General features: G+C 37.5%; 2 long non-coding RNA genes across 2 annotated transcripts in view; one reads left to right on the top strand and one right to left on the bottom strand.

Moving 5' to 3' along the window:
* The window catches only part of LOC127474597 (uncharacterized), a 29459-nt gene extending 10372 nt beyond the window's left edge, over window positions 1-19087 (bottom strand). The window contains exon 1 of the long non-coding RNA XR_007905912.1: window positions 18971-19087. This is a non-coding gene — a long non-coding RNA (uncharacterized LOC127474597). The remainder of the gene's footprint in view (window positions 1-18970) is intronic.
* Window positions 1-19196, top strand: part of LOC127474598 (uncharacterized) — a 702069-nt gene that overhangs the window by 460230 nt on the left and 222643 nt on the right. Inside the window, exon 2 of the long non-coding RNA XR_007905913.1 lies at window positions 4747-4885. This is a non-coding gene — a long non-coding RNA (uncharacterized LOC127474598). The remainder of the gene's footprint in view (window positions 1-4746; window positions 4886-19196) is intronic.

The raw sequence follows: 19196 nt of genomic DNA, 5'->3' as shown, positions 1-19196 counted from the left end.
TCAACACTGTTAACCAGCATATATGCTGTGACAATTGCTGAAGTCTTATTTTCAGCAAAACACATTTTGCTCCCCTCCACATGCAAGCGTTTCCACATATGCTTCTGCTATCACATTTACAAAAGACGTAAATTAATGTAAAATTACCATATGTTCCTGACAGGATTGAATTCTTCCTAGCAATTTTTCATGAGATTTTAAATTTTTGATACTGAAATCCAAATAATATATATCATAAAGAAGAAACATTATTTAACCTGCCGTTTGGCCTGTCAGATGGCTATTAAAGTCAGAGGTCATCGCTAAGAAACAGCAACAGGTTTCCTTTGGGAATTGGACATTGCAATAAAACAGAGTATATCTGGGTATTCCAATACATGAACCATCCATTGCCTATGTCCTAAATGTACTGAATCTGAATATTCAATCTTTTTTCTAGGTTTACGATTCTCAAACTTGCATTGTGAAATAAGAAGGAAATTATGTAGTAAAGCCAGGGACTGAAATCCATTGCATGAGTCCTTAATTTTCAGCAAGGAAATTAAAAGAAGGCTCAATAAAAGGTAGAATAATCAATTTTTGGTCCATAACAGCTATAAACAATTTAAAGGCACTATTGAATGTCAGTACTACATAAAATTTAATTAACAAATTAGCAGAGCACCTAAGAAGCTGCTATCCTGTTAGAAAACTGATTCTTTTTAGAAACATTAGGAAGTCACAAATACTCCATTAATTAATGGTAAATGTGTGTATCAGTCAAGTGTTCACTTGAAATTTTGTCTGTACCGTTGTGGTATTTTTGGCTCAGATTAACACTCCACTCCTCACCAGTGAACAGGCTGAGGCCCAACTGAGTCTTAGTTTACTTGTGTGTAAACTGTCCCCATGTAAATCATGTAAATCATGTAGACCAAGTTTACCCAAAAATGCACACTGCCATTTTATGAATCTATTCTTACAGTTTCAGTACAAATAATTTTTTACTCTGGATGAAAAATATAAAAGCCTACACTGTATTTTACAATTTGTTCAGCACATCCTTTGAAAAAACAAGTTAGTTGAGACTCCCCTGCACCTTCTCCCTACCTCTGGCCCACTTTCCCCACCCTGAGGTCCAGGTAAACCATTTAAGGTAATGTCTTCCAAAGGAATTTTTGTTAGTTGCCACTCCCATGGAGCTGTGTGTGAAAGATTTGTCCATGTGCTGCTACTAGGCAGAATCTAATTATGAGATCCTTTCTCCTATCAGTAGCAGCAGCAACATCTTCCAGAGTGGTTAGCTGCCCTTCTTTCACAAATCATCTGAAATACAGAGAAGAAGGTGGAAAGGCAGAGGGAACAAAGCAGCAGAAGTTCTTCACTGGTGAAAGCAAAGGAAAAGGGAGAAAAGCAACAAAAGAACTGCAGTTAGACTTGCTGCTAAATAATATTATATTTGCTGTCTATCTGAACCCTGTGTCTTCCACCTCCCTCAAATCATGATTTTACTTAGCAAAGTGAATAATTTATTAATCACCTAGACTAAGTTACTTGCTTTACTTGTTACAAGTAATCTTATACCAAGTTGTCCTGTAAACAGTCAGCAGAATCATTCATCATTCTATACCCACATACAAAAAAGAAAGGAAGCTAAAACAGGAAGATGTGATCAACTCAATCAGAATGGAAGAAGTTGTAGCTTTACAGAGGTCTCTGAAGACATGCCTTCTTACAGCTAACAAGGCTGTAAGAAGCCTTTGGTCTTGTTAATGAAAAAAGAATGACTACTGTATTTCTGAGTATAGAAGCATTCAGGGATCATTTACCATTGCAGATCTCCCCTGAATTATATTGATCTTTTCCCTTGAAACTCAAAATATTACTGTGAAAAGATTCCTTCTGGAAACAGCATCACAACATAGCAGTTTGACATATCCCTGGTGAATCAAAAATTCAGATGAGAGCATTCACCCGCTGACTTCACTCTACTTGTTATTAAAAACAATACTGGAAAACAAAACTTGTCTCCTGAGTAAGTAAAATAATAACTTAATATTATCATCCCTTTGTAATTACTCATATATGATTGCTAATTTCTAAGGTGCCATCAACAAATGTTAAAAAGGATATTCTTCAAATCAGAAAGAGCTTCCTGGTGCCCATTCTTCTGTCTCAAAATTAATTCCAGAGGTACAGCATTCCTTTAATTAACTGTACTGCTTGGGAACCTGTTCTGCTTCAAAAACATTTCTGATTCCGTAAAAGGCAGATGATTTTCCCACCACTTTGTTGATTCTTCTTTTATCTAGTTACAACGCAACAGAGCATAGCAGGGGCTTCTGTATGGAGCAGTTCTGACTGGTCTGAATGAAGAGAGGGACAAGTTGGCAGGAGTCCATCACTAGTGTTACTTACAGGTAACTTACAGGTACTTGCAACTGCCCCCAAACCCCAATCACCCTAGGCTTTGACATCACTTAAAGCCACAGGAGGACCAACTGTCTATATTGCTGTTGGCCTGTTTTGGTTTTTGTCTGAGGTAATTTTCAGTTTGTTATTGGCCATTAATGTCTGACAGGAGAGAGTAACCTTTAAGTTATTGGGCTGCTATAAGCTGTAGTACTTATTTTTTCTAAACAGTTGGCAGATCTGAAATAGATGCCATGTTGCAATTAATATAATAGTAATGACACATCTCCAGGGCATTCCCAAACAGTATATTCAAAGTTCACATTGTTTAATGGAACAATTAATGCAATAATTTTTACTCTAATATATCTTCACTTGTAAATCATCGAGTCATTAACCTTAATAAAGCCAACCTGCTGTCATTCATCATGCTTATCTGAAGTGCTTGATACTGCAATAACACAATACTTCACAGTATGAAATGTTCAAATGCCCCAGTGAAATCTGATAAATACAGCAGCCTTTTAATGCACTGGGAGTACTTTGTAAAGAACAAAGGCAAGGTGGAAAGATACAAAAAAGAAAATAGGCCAAAAAACCCCAGATAATGTTAAACATAACAAAATGGAAGGTAGTGATGGTGACTATTGTCCCTGAATTATAACACAAACGAGATGTATAGGAAATGTACAAACCCAGAACATCTTGGCATAAAATAATAAACTGAATCAAATAGCTAGTGAGTGTGGACAATATGTGTAAGTATTCCCTTGCAAAACAGGCATGAAGGTGAGTATGATTCAGTAGCTGGAGTATACCGTGTTTTTCACATTACAAAGCAATACAAAACAATACCAAGGAATGTTCTTCGACTACAGTAATTTGTGAGATTTTTGGCCAGAAAAGTTTGGTCATAAAAACTAAATCACTTAATTATAATGTAGATACTACCTCAACTCTTATCAAGTCAAACTCCTTTTTACTGAAAATGCTTAATCACAGTGCAGGTTTTCTCTTACAGTTCCCTTCTTAAAAATTAATTGACTCTTAATGTGTTTTGTTTGCCAAAAATAATTGATTGATATATTCAAAAAGGACTAAATAGCTCCCAAATGGAATAATAAGAAGCACAACAACACATAAGAAAAGAAATTAGAAGTTTTTGTAGTAAGTGGATGGGTAAAAGAAAAATTTGAATCCTGTGAATAATGAAGGGACTCCTTAACAATATCATGAAGAATAATTTCAGAACTAAATGACCAAAATAAGGTTAAAAAAAAAGGTTCAAAGGGAATAAGCAGATTACTACAATAATAGTTGTCCATTGCATACAAAAATGGCAAAGGTGAAAGTGTCTATACTCCACACTACTCTCCTAGTCATCAACTGTCAGCATTACCTCACCTCATGCTTATAATGCTGTACTGGTTATACACTAAGTTGAAAGAAAATCTTGAATAGCAATTTCTAGAGGACACAGAATACTATTTAAATGTACTAGCCCAGATCAGCAACTGGCATAAATCATTGTAGTTCTGCTTAAATCAACACAACTTGGGTATCTGACTCAGATTTCCAGAGGGAAATGATCATATATCTATGAATATCAGCCTGACATTGTCTCCTGGTTTATAGGAAAAGTCTATAATTGGGCACAATCCCAATTTAGACATTTTAAAGTTTTTGAGATACTGGCTCATGTTAAAAGTACATCTGTTACTATCTATAACAGACACTTGGCAAACAATCTCAACAAAAATAGCAGATTTAGTATTTCATATGAAATGATGGTTTGCAGCAGTTCAAGGCAGGATAATCCCCATATTATTCAGTCTCACAGCATGAGAGAATAGTCTGTTCAAAAATAATACGTGAGTTGCATTACAGGTAAATTATGTGCAATAACCATAAACAGACATTATTTTAAACCATAGGTTTCACAGTATTTACTGCTCTACCAGCACTTATCTTCCACAGGAGCCGTGATTTCATTAGTCCATGTGCCTTAGTTAAAAAATATATGAAAAAATATCAATGTAATATATAAAGTATCAACATCCAGCTGCATCCAGTTGGCGGCTGGTCACTAGTGGTGTTCCCCAGGGATCAGTCTGGGCTCAGTTCTATTTACTGATAATCTGGATGAGGGGATTGAGTGTACCACTAGCAAATATGCAGATGATACCAAGTTGGAGGGGAGGTTTGATCTGCTGGAAGGCAGGAGGGCTCTTCAGAGGGAGCTTGACAAACTGGAGAGATGGTCTGATTCCAATGGGATGAGGTTCAACAAGGCCAAGTACCAGGTCCTGCACTTTGGCCACAACAACCCCATGCAGCAATACAGGTTGGGGACAGAGTGGCTGGAGAGCAGCCAGGCAGAAAGGGACCTGGGAATTTGGATTGACAGGAAGCTGAACATGAGCCAGCAGTGTGCCCAGGTGGCCAAGAAGGCCAATGGCATCCTGGCCTGGATCAGGAACAGTGTGGCCAACAGGTCCAGGGAAGTGATTCTTCCCATGTACTCAGTGCTGGTGAGGCCACACCTGGAGTCCTGTGTCCAGTTCTGAGTTCCTCAGTTCAGGAAGGATATTGAGATGCTGAAGAGTGTCGAAAGAAGGGCAATGAAGCTGGTGAAGGGAGTGGAGCACAAGTCCTATGAGGAGAGGCTGAGGGAGCTGGGGTTGTTCAGCCTGGAGAAGAGGAGGCTCAGGGGAGACCTCATCACTCTCTACAACTCCCTGGAAGGAGGTTGTAGCCAGGTGGTTGTCGATCTCTTCTCCCAGGCAACCAGCAGTAGGATAAGACATGGTCCTAAGCTGTGCTAGGGGAGGTTTACGTTGGATATAAGGAAGAAATTTTTTACAGAGAGAGTGATTTGGCATTGGAATGGGCTGCCCAGGGTGGATTCACCATCCCTGGAAGTTTTTAAGATGAGACTAGATGTGACAACTATTGCCATGATCTAGTAACCACAGCAGTGCTGGATAAAGGTTTGGACTTGATGATCTCAGAAGTCTTTTCCAACCTGATTGATTCTGTGATTTTATGATCCCTCATAGTCATCTAAGGAGACTGGATTTTTTTCCCTCCTACATCTCTTATCACCAACAGGTTAGTATAATTTGCTTCACAAAATATACATATAGGGGAGAAAAAATTAAGCCTTCATTGCAAACATAGCTTCATGGTTCCTCAATCTATTATTGAAAACCTTGGTCTAGGTACTAACACTGCGTTGGAAGGCCCAGTGAGGTAACAGAATCAGAAAGAAGACCCTTTGTAATATTAAAACCATAGGATTGGCGTTAGCCAATTAATTGTACCACCAGCTATGAAGTTCTACTTTGGCAATGTAACTTAGCATTATCCCACCTATACATAAATTTTTTTCAGAACTCTTCTGAGTGTCCTTCACTGGATTAATTGAATTTCGACCAAAGTCTCAGAGAGCTTTCTCCAGTCCATCATTGGCTTGGTAACAACATTGTAATGATGTCTGTGCATTTGGCAAAGTTATGTCATTCTTGCAAGTGACTTTCTACACTTTCAAGTGCCCAGAAAATCATACAGAGGTATATTGTACACCTACTCAGTGGAGTAGGATGCAAAGCAACCTACATTTTGATTTGGCACACTTCAGTACCATGCTGGCAGTCCACCTCTGTTTGGAAAACATCTGGGCCACCTTAAATCAGAACTACCTTCTCTGCTAACACAAACATTTTGTTTCTGGCTCTGCAGTCAGTTTAGTGCATGATATCAACACTGATAGGTCCACACATCTGAAACCCTGGAAACACAACCTATGTCTGTTGATCAGGGCACTGGTCCTGATCAAGGCAGGATGAGTTCAGGCTGTAAGTCATAGACATGCTGGGCTGGTGAGAGAGCATCAGAACACCAAGAACTCTGGAGCCAAAAGTTGAAAAAGTGCTGCTAGTCTCCCTGGACCAGACAAATGGATATGGAAGTCTCCATTTTCCTGAAAAAGTGTAAGAACTTCCAAGGGGTTTCTAATTTGACAAGTGAATTGTTTCAACAAATTTGTTTCCAAACCTGGTCAAAACTTAGAAGACCAGAAGTATAACATAAAAAGAGATGAAGAGAAAATCTTGGTCTGGAAATTCGTGTTTTGGACATAGATTCCTGTTCTTTACCTGTTAAATACATACAGTGTAATCACTGATAAATATGGGCCCAAAATAAAAATGAGAGGTAAGTAAATAAAGAACAACTATAAAATTCAGTGTATAAAGTTGCTAAAATAGCAAGACAATATCAGAAGTTAAAGAGCGAATATTCACAATTTATAAAACATAACAACTATATATCATAAAGCATCCATTTCACCACATTTTCTACTATTTCTGGTGCTTAGGATGGCAATTAATATTATTTGTATTACAATTATTATGGTACTTCTGAGATAAAATTTCATAGCAGATGGGTGATATTAGGTATGAAGTCGTTATTATTCATTTATTTTCATGTCAAGGTCTTTGGTCTTTCTTCTTGTTCACAACCTGGACATTTTAATCTTAAACAATCATTGTGCATCATCCACCATTTTCTTTCATTTTACTCATGTTTATATATATTGATTTTTTTTAGGGATGTAGAATACTTCTACTAGTGTGTGCACATCATGGATATATGTAGTGTGAGTTATGTTTTCTTTTTACTGTGCAACTCTCCGTAGTAAACCCCTAATTTCAAAATTATTTCTCGTTTCAGTTTCCAGGTTGTTTCCTCAACGAAATTAGAATGAAAATAAAAATAAGTCCACTTAAGTCAGTAGAGTTAAAATGCTATATAACTATGTGAAGAGAATGATCAAATATAAATTTAGATGCTATCCTATGTTGTAGGAAAATGTATACAATTGTATAAAAATATGAAGAGTGTTTCAAAGACAACTCAGAGCAATAACATACCCAGAACCTGATGAAATTCCACTACAGCAAAAGCCCATTTATACTTTTGAAAAAGTTTCACCTTTGTGAATGGCACAGAGAAACTAAATCTGCTGGTTTTCTCATTCTCATGAATGTGTTAACTTCACAAGCAGTTCTACTGATTTCCTATTTCCCTTGAGAAATTCTCTCCAAAAGTGCCTCATTCCTCCTATATTCAGCTGTCTCCTTCTAAATATCTCCATATCACCTCATATTTGCCACCCAGCTGCTCAAATTTTGGAAATCCTACCAACTTGATAATATGCCTTGTTTCTTAGGACATATCTTACCTTCCCTTTTGCTTTTCTTTCCATATATCTGCATTCATTTGCTCTTATTGCTGTCTACAACTACCTGAAAGGAAGTTGTAGCGAGGTGGTGGTCCAACTCTTCTCCCAGGTAAGAAGTGGCAGTACAGAAAGTAATGGCGTCGAGTTGCACTAGTGGAAGTTTAGATTGGGTATTAGAAAACATTTCTTCACTGAAAATGTTGTCAAGCATTAGAAGCGGCTACCCAGAGAAGTGGTTGAGTCAACATCCCTGAAGGTATTAAAAAGACATGTAGATGTGGCACTTAGGGACATGATTTAGTGGTGGGCTTGGCAGTGTTAGGTTAATAGTTGGACTAGATGGCCCTAAAGTCTTTTCCAATCTAAGTGATTCTATGATTCTATCTAGCTGAAAGATAATCTGTGTTTATTACAAAACCAAAAAAAAATATCAGAAATCTAGATTAACAGGAAGAAAGAGAGACAAGAAGACCCTATTTGTCTTAAGTTCAGAGTTTTTCTTGTTTGCTGGAAGAATTATTTCATGGATCATTTATTTTAATATTAGCCTTTTTACAAGATTTTATTTCCTAGACATTTCTGCTTGCTTCAGAGATAAGCTATATTCAGAATGGTAGTTCTGAAACAAGTGCAGGATGGAATATTAGTTTCCATCCATGGTCTTCTGCCTTTTATAAAGAAGAATAAATCACGTGAGAGAAAAAAAAGATATGACTTTATGTGAACCTCAGTATTAGAGCAAAATGTTTTGTGATGGATGTTTGAACACAGTTTTCCTTGTTAAATGAAACTTTCTTTTCCTGGACTTTACCATAGTGATTCAATAATACAATACTTTAATAAGTAGAAATGTTCTGATGCACAGAAAACTAGTATGAATAGTGACAGCATTCTTTTCAGTACATAAAACCACCTTGGATATTAATTTGTTTTCTGGGGTAAAAAAACATAATCTGCAAAATATGTAAATTGTTCTTTGCTGTGCAAATTAATGGTTGGCTTACAGAAAAACTTGAAATTGTAATGGAGTAATCCTACATAAAGAACTTTGCAAGTTGAAAAAGGCTTAACCTTTACAATTTAATTTCCAAGAAACTGAGTGAAATTCTCCTCAGGATATAGGAAATAATTTTCCGAGATTTACTATGAATTTTCAAGATAGTTTGCTATTCCGATTGGTTTTAGATTTTTTAAATCAAGAAATTCCAACAATCCAGAAAGCTGAGTGACCCAACAATCCCACTTAATCTACACTACATAAATACTGAAATATCTTCTCCTCGTAAAAAATCAGAGTGAATAAAAGAATTATATTTAAATGCATCCAATCTCTGTTTTGATGTTTAAACCTCTTATATCTGTGTTAGTGTGTGGCTCAGGATCTCACCTTCTGTGAGTCTATTAACTATAGTATGGTGGGTCATTTTCTCTGACAAAACCTGATCCCTTCAAGGTACCAGCATTCCAAGACAGAGAGAGTGCACAGGTTAAAATCCCATGATGGCATGAGTCTTAAGTTACTTACAAAAAGCAGGACCTGTTAACTACAGGAGAGGGATGGAAAATAAGTTGAATGTATTCCTTCTTGATTCCTGTGCTCTGAGTTTTGGTCAAAGTATTATTCCAGAACCTTATTGACAAAAGCCCATTTTTTTCCCACTATCCCACATAAATCTGTGTCGTTCCGAGAACTCAGAGGAGCTCCCTAATGACGCAGAGTCAGGGTTACTAACTTTACATACAATAGAAGCAGCCACACTGACCCAGACTTTTTGTATTATAAAAATTTGCCTGACTGAGAGAATCTAGAATAGAGTTTCTATATAGCTATTAGTGTTGATGTCTAAATCAATATAGAATTAGACTTCCATAGAGAGCTGTTATACCGTCCTTTTTCCTGTCTCATGGAGACATTGAATAATTAACCCCCCGAAACTCCGCTTTTCTGCAAAACAAGAAAAAGCCACACATGTTTCACAGGCCCTAAACAGAATAAAAGTGACAACATCTCTACTGTTACTGGAGTTAAAGATTTTGAAAATCAGCCAGCTAAAGTGAGCTAGATTCTCTCAAAAATTTTATCCTAGACTTGAGTTATATTTTTGTTCAAATTAGACATGAGAACTTTCAAAGCGATAGAACCCCAAAATGTGCAATACTGTGACAAATTACTCAGTGCTGCACTCAAATATTTTTTCCCATACCCATCATTACTCACTGCAATGGGCAATGACATAATCAATCAACTTGAAAAATAAACATTAAGAAGAATTCAAAATGGCATTAGAAAAGCTTCAAGAAAGCTGCCAGTTGGTGTTTTATACCAGCTTGCTCATTTAATATTCTAGAACACCCACAAGTGCATGATTATTTATATTAATTGACTCATTTCCATGGCATCTTTCTGAAGGCAATCATGTGATTCAGGGCAATGATTAAATCAAGTAGCAAGCACAAACAGATATTCATAATCAACTTTAAATAAATTATCCTTTTGTTATATTCTGAGCTCTTGCAGATTGCAGAGGAAGCTGGCATGGAAATATTCTGTCTACCTGGTGACTGACAACTTGCAGAAATTACTAAACTGCCAATGATAAATCCAGTCATTCATATTTTGGAGCATCAGTGACTGCATGTGTTTGCCCACCCAGATCTGTGACTGCAATATGAATGCCTAAAGCACAGATCTGGATATATGTACTCAAAGCAGCACACATCTTCCGAAAAAATAACAGTTTTAATATGCTTTTAAAAAAGCATATTAAGTATGATGGTATTCTAAGGTAGTTCTAATGAGACAGTAATACCAAAATCAGATTGATATTTAAAACATAAAATGACAGTTTTAAAGTTATCAGTTAAGAGGACTAGCTTCCTTTTTTCAATTGCAAATGACATCTAAAATGTTAGGTTAATATAATATTGACTTTATATCATTTATATGCTTGGTATAGAATGAAATTTCTAGATGTTTCAAGATTTGTATTGGTGAGTCCATAAGCAACGCTTACTCTAACATGATCTTAAGGTTGTAAGAAGTTGTGAAAACTGGAGGATGTTGACACTTGAAATGTAATCCAAGCACAAGTTCTGCCTATATATTCTCTAATAAAATTCAGTGTTTCCTTGGGATTTTATTTTCCTTCTTTCTCAAGCACTCCAAGCTTACTTCTGTAGCATGTAGAAAGCAAGCGCTGTAACAAGCTGCTCTCAGTAAGATAGTACCAGTCATCTAATGAAAAATTCTCTTGCACTTATTTGAATATGTATATCAACAGGGTTGATATTATAGGGTTGATGAGAGGCCAGAAAAACATAGATTCTTTACTATTTAGACAAAAATGCTTATGTGTCCAAAACAGAATTCAACTAAGTACATATCCTGAAAACATAGCCATTCTGATCCTGAAAAATGTCCTAAGTAAAGACAGAGAACACAGCATGAAGTTCATGTAGCTTGAATGGCAAATTTAGAGAAATTGGAAGTGAAAGAAGAGTTCAAGAAAATGAATAATGGTAAAAATCTGAGAGGTTTTGAGGTTGTTTTTCTGCAGGAAATAGTTAGAAAATGATTTACACTGTGTACAACGCAAGGGAAAATATCTACTCTTCATAACTATATATAAGCCTCAAGAACAAAAGGACTCCCCTGTACTATACCTCAGACTTAATAGACACTGAGACAAATCAACAACCAAAGGTTTATTAATAACTTAGATTTTCCTCTCTTTTGGCTGTATTTCATTCTGTAGCGGATTTTCTGAATTCTGATGCTCAGTAAGTGTGAGACCTATACAGAAACCAAATGAATATCTTGTCTTATACTTCCAGTGCCAGAACTTACATAGGAGGATGTGTCTTATAGGACAATATATGATTTTGTGCATTTTATGCTTATGGGTGTTTCAATTCTCATTTGCTTCTCGGGACTTTTCCAAACATTAGTAACTAGATTAAAAAAACAATTAAACATTAAGACTCATAGAGAAAATATTGAATTTTATTGGAAAGAAAGAAACATCCAGTCCAAACTTGGTGTCATGCCTAAAAAGTAACAAAATCTTAACTGTGTCTTTTATTTTTTATTAATTTTTAGCACTCTGCATTTGAATTGTGAATAAGAATATTTTCTTTATAATACTGAATCAAAATTTCAAGATATTGCAGCTATCTTCATGGAAAACTTCCAATTACAGCCATATGAAAGCAAATCCTGTAAGCTATGCTTAATTTCTAGGATGAGAACGCACGCAATTATATTAGTTGTCCTTTTTTATGTAGGGGACCTCTGTCATTGAACTTGAAAATTCATTAACAATTCATTAATCTTTATAAGATATATCTCCCATGTTTGTCTGATGGAGGAAAATTTCAGGGACTTGCATGCTACCATTCATTTCAAATATGATGCTAAACCTTCACTGGGCTTAATTTTTTTTGTGTTAAAAGCCATCACTGATGAACTGAACTCAATGATTTTAGCCTTTTCAGTTTTAGACAGATGCAGTGGAATAAATCCAATGCCTAAAATAGTGCAATGCAATACCTAGTGAAAGTAGGATGAAGGTTATTGCAAGAAACGGATATCTTGGAGCCACTGCCTAGGAGTTTGAGATTTTTCTCTTTAATTGTACTGGTAATTAATTGCATCAGTAGCCAGATGAATTCCACATTCTCTGCAGAATGTGAAGTAGAAGCTCAGCAGAGAAGCTGCTCTCTGAGCCAAGTCCAATTCCTTAGGAGAACTTGACTGAGACATGATTATATGCTGGTTGTTTTTGTTCTATTTAGTTCAGTCCCGAAGGACTCAGGATATTGTCACTGTCTCCTGAAATTGAGCTCCATTATATTGACCAATGATTTATTAAAAGAACTTTTAAGTATGACTCTTATAACTAAGAAGTTTTTTTAAGAACAGTGGGCAATTTTACTTTTCAAGCGGGACTACTCCAGACACATACACTCAGATTTTCAACTGTCTGTGTCATCCGCGTTTATCCATAGTATCTCCATACATTTTTGCATTGCAAATGTTTTGTGAATTCCTGGTTTATTGCTTCAATTGTTGGATATGGTAGCAGTACAAAGGTGGCAGGTGTGACAATTCAATGTCAAGGCCTAGATGTGCAGAGAGTGGGATGTTATCTTCCCTCTTTTTTGCCAGAGTCCTTAAAGCAATGACCTGAGTTCATCCCACCTTGTCTTTTGGTACTTAACGGAGACAATTAATTTAGAAGCCTAATTACTGAAAGTGTCTCCTATGGAGAGTTGCAGACATCTTGACAGAATGATTCATATCTTACACAAGCTGACTCACTTTTTGGAAATTAATATCTTTTTGCACTAATAATAGAGGGAAGCCTAAGGTGAACAGACTCCTAATTTAGGCAGGCCAGCTAAAGACACAAAATCAGATGAGTGAAGTTAGGTCCACCTAATTCATTTCTAGCTTTCTAAAGTAGTCTCAGTCAAAATTGCCTCATACTGGTGTCTCAAAAATGAGGGCATTTTTTAATTCAGGAGTGGATTTAACACAATTTAAACAAAAACATGAACAAGGTATTTCCATTTTGGGGAACATTTTTTAGCTTAGCTCTTTTAGTAATGAAAAAATTTTCTTCTTTTTTTTTTTTTTTCAAAATCAGATGAGGAAAAGCAGGGTGCTTTAGTTGTGGAAGTTCTATCATTGCCTCAAGCGCACATCCAGTCATTCAAAGGTTCCTGAGCTGTCAAGGTGATGAAGTGAAAGAAGAAAGAGCTAAAAAGGGGAACAGTATCAGGGGAGTGAGTGCTTTCTCATTTGGAAGATTTGAGAGTGACGTTTAAATACCTGAAAGCAGGAAAAGAGGGACTAATTCTTGATAAGAGGTTCATATATATATATAGGACAAGACAAAAGGATACAATCATAGCAAAGGGAACTTTTCTGAAAAGTTGTTCTACAATATGTTTGGTTGACTAGCTCTGGTTAATGTCAGTGCTGCAACTCCAACTCTAATGTCACAGCCTTTCTTGTTCAACTTTCCAGGGAAAGATGAGTTGAATGCTACAAATGTCATGAAGATTCAAGGCCATTTTTAAGTTTCAAAATTACATTTGACCTTTGGATACAACACCCTGTATATAAGCAAGCAACAAATGTTGCTATGGATAGGAATCAAGGTAAAGAGACATGCTATTCATGTTTTTCCCTCATGCAGTCCTAACTTGAACTGCATTTACCACTGATTTGTGAGAGGAGATAGTGCAGTGTTAGTTCGAATTGCATGGTTACTCTAAGAGATGGGTGAATATAAAGAATTGAGGTGAGGACCTGCAGTTATTTGAATCTATATTTAAAACCATATTTTAAACTCTTTTATGGAGCATTGTAAGAAGTTCCAAAACACTTTTTGCTTACATTTGTCCATAACAATCTGTAGGATAAGTTTTCACACAAAACTACAACTTTTAACACCAGACTGGAAAAACACTCATTGTGAAGCACATTTCAGAGCAGTTTTTGTGGAAAGTGCCTGAAAAAAAAAAAAACCAAATAAAAAAACCAACCAAGTAAACAAAGAAAAACACTTGAAGGAGAAGAGGTTGGAAACATATGCTTCTATTCCTTATTGTAGTACTTTAAAATGTAAGGGAAATATCAAAACCAAATGAAACACAGCAAACAAAAATTCAACTTAATTTTAATTCAATACTTAAAAGCAAACACTATCTTCATCCGTGCAGCAGTGTTTCATTTCTCAAATATATATGTATAAGACTATTTTGGCTCTCTACTGAGTGTCTGGTGTTTTATAAAATGGTTATATTATTTTATAATTTCTCTTACAGATTCTGCTCAGAAACTCATAATGTAAAACAATCAATTCCCTTCTGTAAATGTATTCCCTTAATCTTGGATTTTACATTCCCCAATTTTTAGTATGTAGATGATGTAGGCTATGCAGAACATACTTTTGCCTTCTTGTCTTTAATGTAATAGTCTAGAAACAGACTTAAACAAAATTAAAACCTTTTAACTGGAAATTTTCTGGGACACTAACCTAATACCATCTTCCTATACTTGCATTGGTCCCCATAAAAAAGTGTGCCATAAATTGATGAGAGTTAATTCTAAGGACACATAATGGTTTGGTCTAGGCCTCTTCCTGGCAACCAGGTCGAAACTAGGAAAGTATCTATTTTCCAGTATTTCATGCTATTCTTTACTTAAGTAGGAATATAAATAGAAGTTGGAGGAAGTTGGTTGGCCAGATCTCTTCTGGCAAAGTTGGTGACAGCAGGCTCCCTGTGCCGGTCTCGCTCCTGTGGGAGTGAGGCCTGTGAGGCCTGTTGTTTTTCTGATTAGAGAGGAGAGATTCGGTGGAGTGGCTTTCATTTTCTTAAGGAAAGTATTAAAATTTTGGTTTGTTAGTTCTTTATTAGTTAGGTATATCTGGTTTTTTTTTTTTTGGGGGGGGGTGTTGGGAGTTTCTTTCTTATGTAGTTGTATATAAGTGTAAATACATATATATAAATATTGCTTTAGTTCTGTTATTTCATTTCTCTTGTTTTCTTTCTCCCTTTCCTTTCCTTTATGAAAGGGAGGGGGGAAGCCCTTTTCATTGTGGTCCTGAGGAACTTGCAGGGAGCCAGGTCCAAACTACCACAGGTGATATGATTTGAAGCTGGCTCCCTGCCAAGTCTCCAAACCTCGCCACAAAAACTCCCCCCACCTCCTGAACCAAGGGAAAAGAAAATAAAAACCAAGAGAACCGAAACAAGAGAGAGACAGCTAAAGCAATATATATAAATATATTTACACTTATATTACAGTTTTATACAATCGAAATACATATATACAATTTCAAAAGGAAAAGGGAAAGGGAAGGGGGAGGGGGAAGGAAAAAAAAGGAACAAAACCAAAATAAAATATACACGATCAATAGTTCAAGATTTAGCAACTAAAAGAATTAGCAAAAGAATATCTTACTACTCTCCTTGGGACAACAGAAAGTTGCGCTGGAATGACCGCCAGCAACGTCTGTCTCCCAAGGTCAGCAAGGCCTTACCAGGCCTCACTCCCCAACACGACAGACTCAACAGCAGGGAACCCGCACCTCCAAAGCCGCCGGAAGGAAAGAAGGGCAAAGGCCTTTCCTCTTTTCTTCTTATACCCCAGCTTACGTAAAAATCGTAGGAAATACCAGGTAAATCTGGGCACTTCCTTGGTTACAGACTGGTCACCCAGGAAGGCCTAGACTAAACTACCATAACAGGACACAAGCTAATTATATTGTCAGATTTAGCAGGCATCCATGATTATGTAAGCATTTAAAATCTTATATACTATTTTCAAATTTGGGCCTTATGGAATGGGAAAAGAACAAACTCACTATAAAGGCCAAGAAAACTTTAATAAATAGCATGTATTTATTTATTTATTTGAATCTCCTTTTTGTTTTTTTATATATGTTATCAGAAATATTAAAATTATATCCATTTAAAAATATTAAAAGAGTAGTGTTTTCACAAGGAACACAGCAAAGAATGCTATCATTTAATATGTGCCTGAGCATTCAAAAGTCTCATTTGCTTGTAAGGATGTAGAAGACAAAATCAGTTACCAAATATTCACTATATTCACTAAATATGTTAGGACATATTATTTGCTTTAGTCTGTAGGTGTTCAATGATTATAGGACTTTCTTCCCCTAGGTACTTAAAACATCAAGTGAGAATTATAGTTTGGGGATCAGAATGCAAGTGTAACAACAAAGTAACAACTTTGCATTTCATGTGAGTGACTTGAAAAAAATGACACATTAAACTTGGATGCATGCTCTGCTGTTTCCTCTAGGACACAAGACAAAATTCAAAACACAAGTACTTGTACATCAGGATAATGCCAGCCAAGAGTGAAACTATATAGAACCATACTACAGTGGATATCCATGTAGGTAAATCATTTGCATGAAAACAAGTTAAAATTTACAAAATGTCAAGCTTATGACTTGATGCTCCATAACTTTAGGGTCCAGTGAAGAATTAGATGCTTGGGGAGTGGTAAGGGGTCTCAAGCTGGACAGGACTTAAAGAACTGTTAGACATGCTCCATAATTCAGGAGACCACTGCAGCAGTCTCTAAAGAGCAAAGCAATCACTCTAGTGAGAAAACTTCTAAGCTCCTATCTCCTGCCTGACACAGCTGTGAAGTCAGTTTTCTTCTAGCCTGACTTTCTAATTGGCACCTTTAGTAACTTCCTGAGTCAATCAACTCTATTAAGTCCTCTAAGATCACTAAATCACCTTTTTCCTTGACTATTGAGATCAGTCCATAAGCCAGATCCCTCCTCCCTACCTGATATTCTTTCAGTGGAGCAAACTCAGTCCCTCCCAAAAAAGGCACGATTAACCTGTTATGCAGGTTAATCTCAGATGCCCTCTATCTTTCTGAAAGAACATAGTAGACATCAAACTGCAAGTAAGCAAGCATAAAACATATATCCTTCCTCATTAGCTTTCCCTAGGATCCACCTGTAGAAAACAGCAAAAGATGAAATTTCCCAGATGACTCAGAAAACTTAGGCTAGACACTTGCCCTGAACTTTCTCCTGGAAGAAGCCATACTTTTTTGTTAACTTAGAGGACATCTAGACAAAACTTCCCTGGCTGGTAAACATTAGATTTGTGGATACGCAGCTGTACATCTACCAGGCTCTGTCTGCCCACAGACCTAAACTCCGTGAGACCTTGTGCAAATTTGGAGCTGGCTTCCTACCAAGTCTCCAAAACTCGACAACAGAGCCTTGCTTCCCAGAGAGGGGAGAAAAAAAAAATCAAACAGCCAAAGCTATAGCAAAAATGTATTTTACATATAAAACAGATATATACAGTGAGAATACTATATACCTATAACCCCAGAAACCCTAAATAGTTTCCTAAAAGGGAGGAGGGGAAGGGAGAAGGAAAAAAGGACAAAATAGGATGAAAAGGGACAGAAACAAAACAGGTGTACACAATCTAAAAACCTGGTAACCAACTGTGGTGGGGGAAAAAAAGTTTTCCCCTTGAAGTTATAAAATGGTAAACCTCCAGGGGCTGGTGACCCTTGGGGTTGAGCCAATGAGTGCTTCTGCAAAATATAAACATATCACTAAGACCAGAAAAGAGGGGTAGTTGTTGATCTGGTAGTGGTAGTTGTTGTTGGAGAGTGGCCATGTTGTGAAAGCCACGAGCTGAAGGGGCAAGAGCCCCTCTGGGGGGCCACGGCCCCCCAGCCCCCGACTGGGGTCATAGAAACTCGGAAACAGTGTTAAACTGGACTGAGGTCTGTGACTGAGAAGCTGGGAGTTTTTTCCCCACTGTAAACAACAGCAGGAGCAGCGGCAAAAGCAGCAGCATACAGAGGACAGTGGCAGAGAGCCAAGAGATAAGAGAGAAGTAGCAGAGACATCATGCAGCCAAGGAAGACACAGAGATCTCTAATGGAGAGAGAGCAGAACGAAGCTCTACAGAGACAGAGTTTGGGTAAGAACTGAAAACAAACCCCCCCCAAACTCTTTGGAGACCCCTCCTTGAAAGGAGGGGTGGAGTGCCTCAGCACTGCAGAGAGGAGCTAAGAAGCTCAAGGTGTCCTGGAAAGCTGGATGGGGACAGCTAGACGGAATGTGGAGGGGGTGACCTTGGCCCCCCTCATCGGTGCTGCCAAGCTAAGCTAGCAGCCTGAGATCAGAGCACAGAAGCTCTGGTAGAACTCTTGAGGCAAAGGCCTTCAACTGAAAGCTGCCCAAGACGTTCTGGCTCAGGGGTGAATCCCCTGAGGAAGGGACCTTCATGGGATGTCTTACACCCCATGATATGACGTGGTGAAGCGAGTTTTGTCCCTGTAACACAACCCACAGAAGAGAAGACCCTCTCTTGGAGTTGAAGGGCTGAGAGGGGCTTGGATACCTCCCTCGTGTGTACTGGCAGAGATCCAGCTACATCTGCTGCATGAAAGAAGAGAGCCTGCTGCCCTAGAGACACTGCTGCTCTGAAAGTAAAAAGGATCTCTTCCTTCTTCCCTCCTGGACTTTTATTTGGAGAGAGAAGAGATTTGATCCATTGTAAATACTGCTTTATCATGGTAGAGATAGTTGAGATTGTGTGTGTAATGTATTATAATATTCATTTGTACAGAGTACAGTCATTGTAATATATTCCCTTTCCCCCCATTTTGAGTCTCGTGTGTTGTCTGGAAAACCCATCTCACACTGGGCTGAGATGTGGGAGGGGAGCTTGACTCGAGAATTGGATTTTGGGGCTCTCAAACCACGACACCAGCAAAATAAAGAACTGGTAAAATCTCACCATTTCCCTTGAGATAAGCAGGACAGATTTATGCTGCCCAGCACTCTCCCCTCACACGTGGCAGACGACAACAGTCCATACAGGCCTCAACTTCAGATAAGCAAGACCGCGTACGGATCTACTGTTCTCAAACCTCGCCAGAAGAGAAGAGAGCTAAGGTCTCTCTGGTTGGCTTATTTATACCTCAGGTTACATAAAGGAATAGCACGGAATACTTCCTGGGTCA

The sequence above is a fragment of the Manacus candei genome, unplaced genomic scaffold, assembly GCF_025592945.1.
Source record: "Manacus candei isolate 608988 ecotype Guabito, Panama unplaced genomic scaffold, ASM2559294v1 h1tg000043l, whole genome shotgun sequence".
Lineage (NCBI taxonomy): Eukaryota > Metazoa > Chordata > Aves > Passeriformes > Pipridae > Manacus > Manacus candei.
Note: the sequence above shows the minus strand (reverse complement) of the source record. Positions and strands in the feature narration are given on the sequence as shown.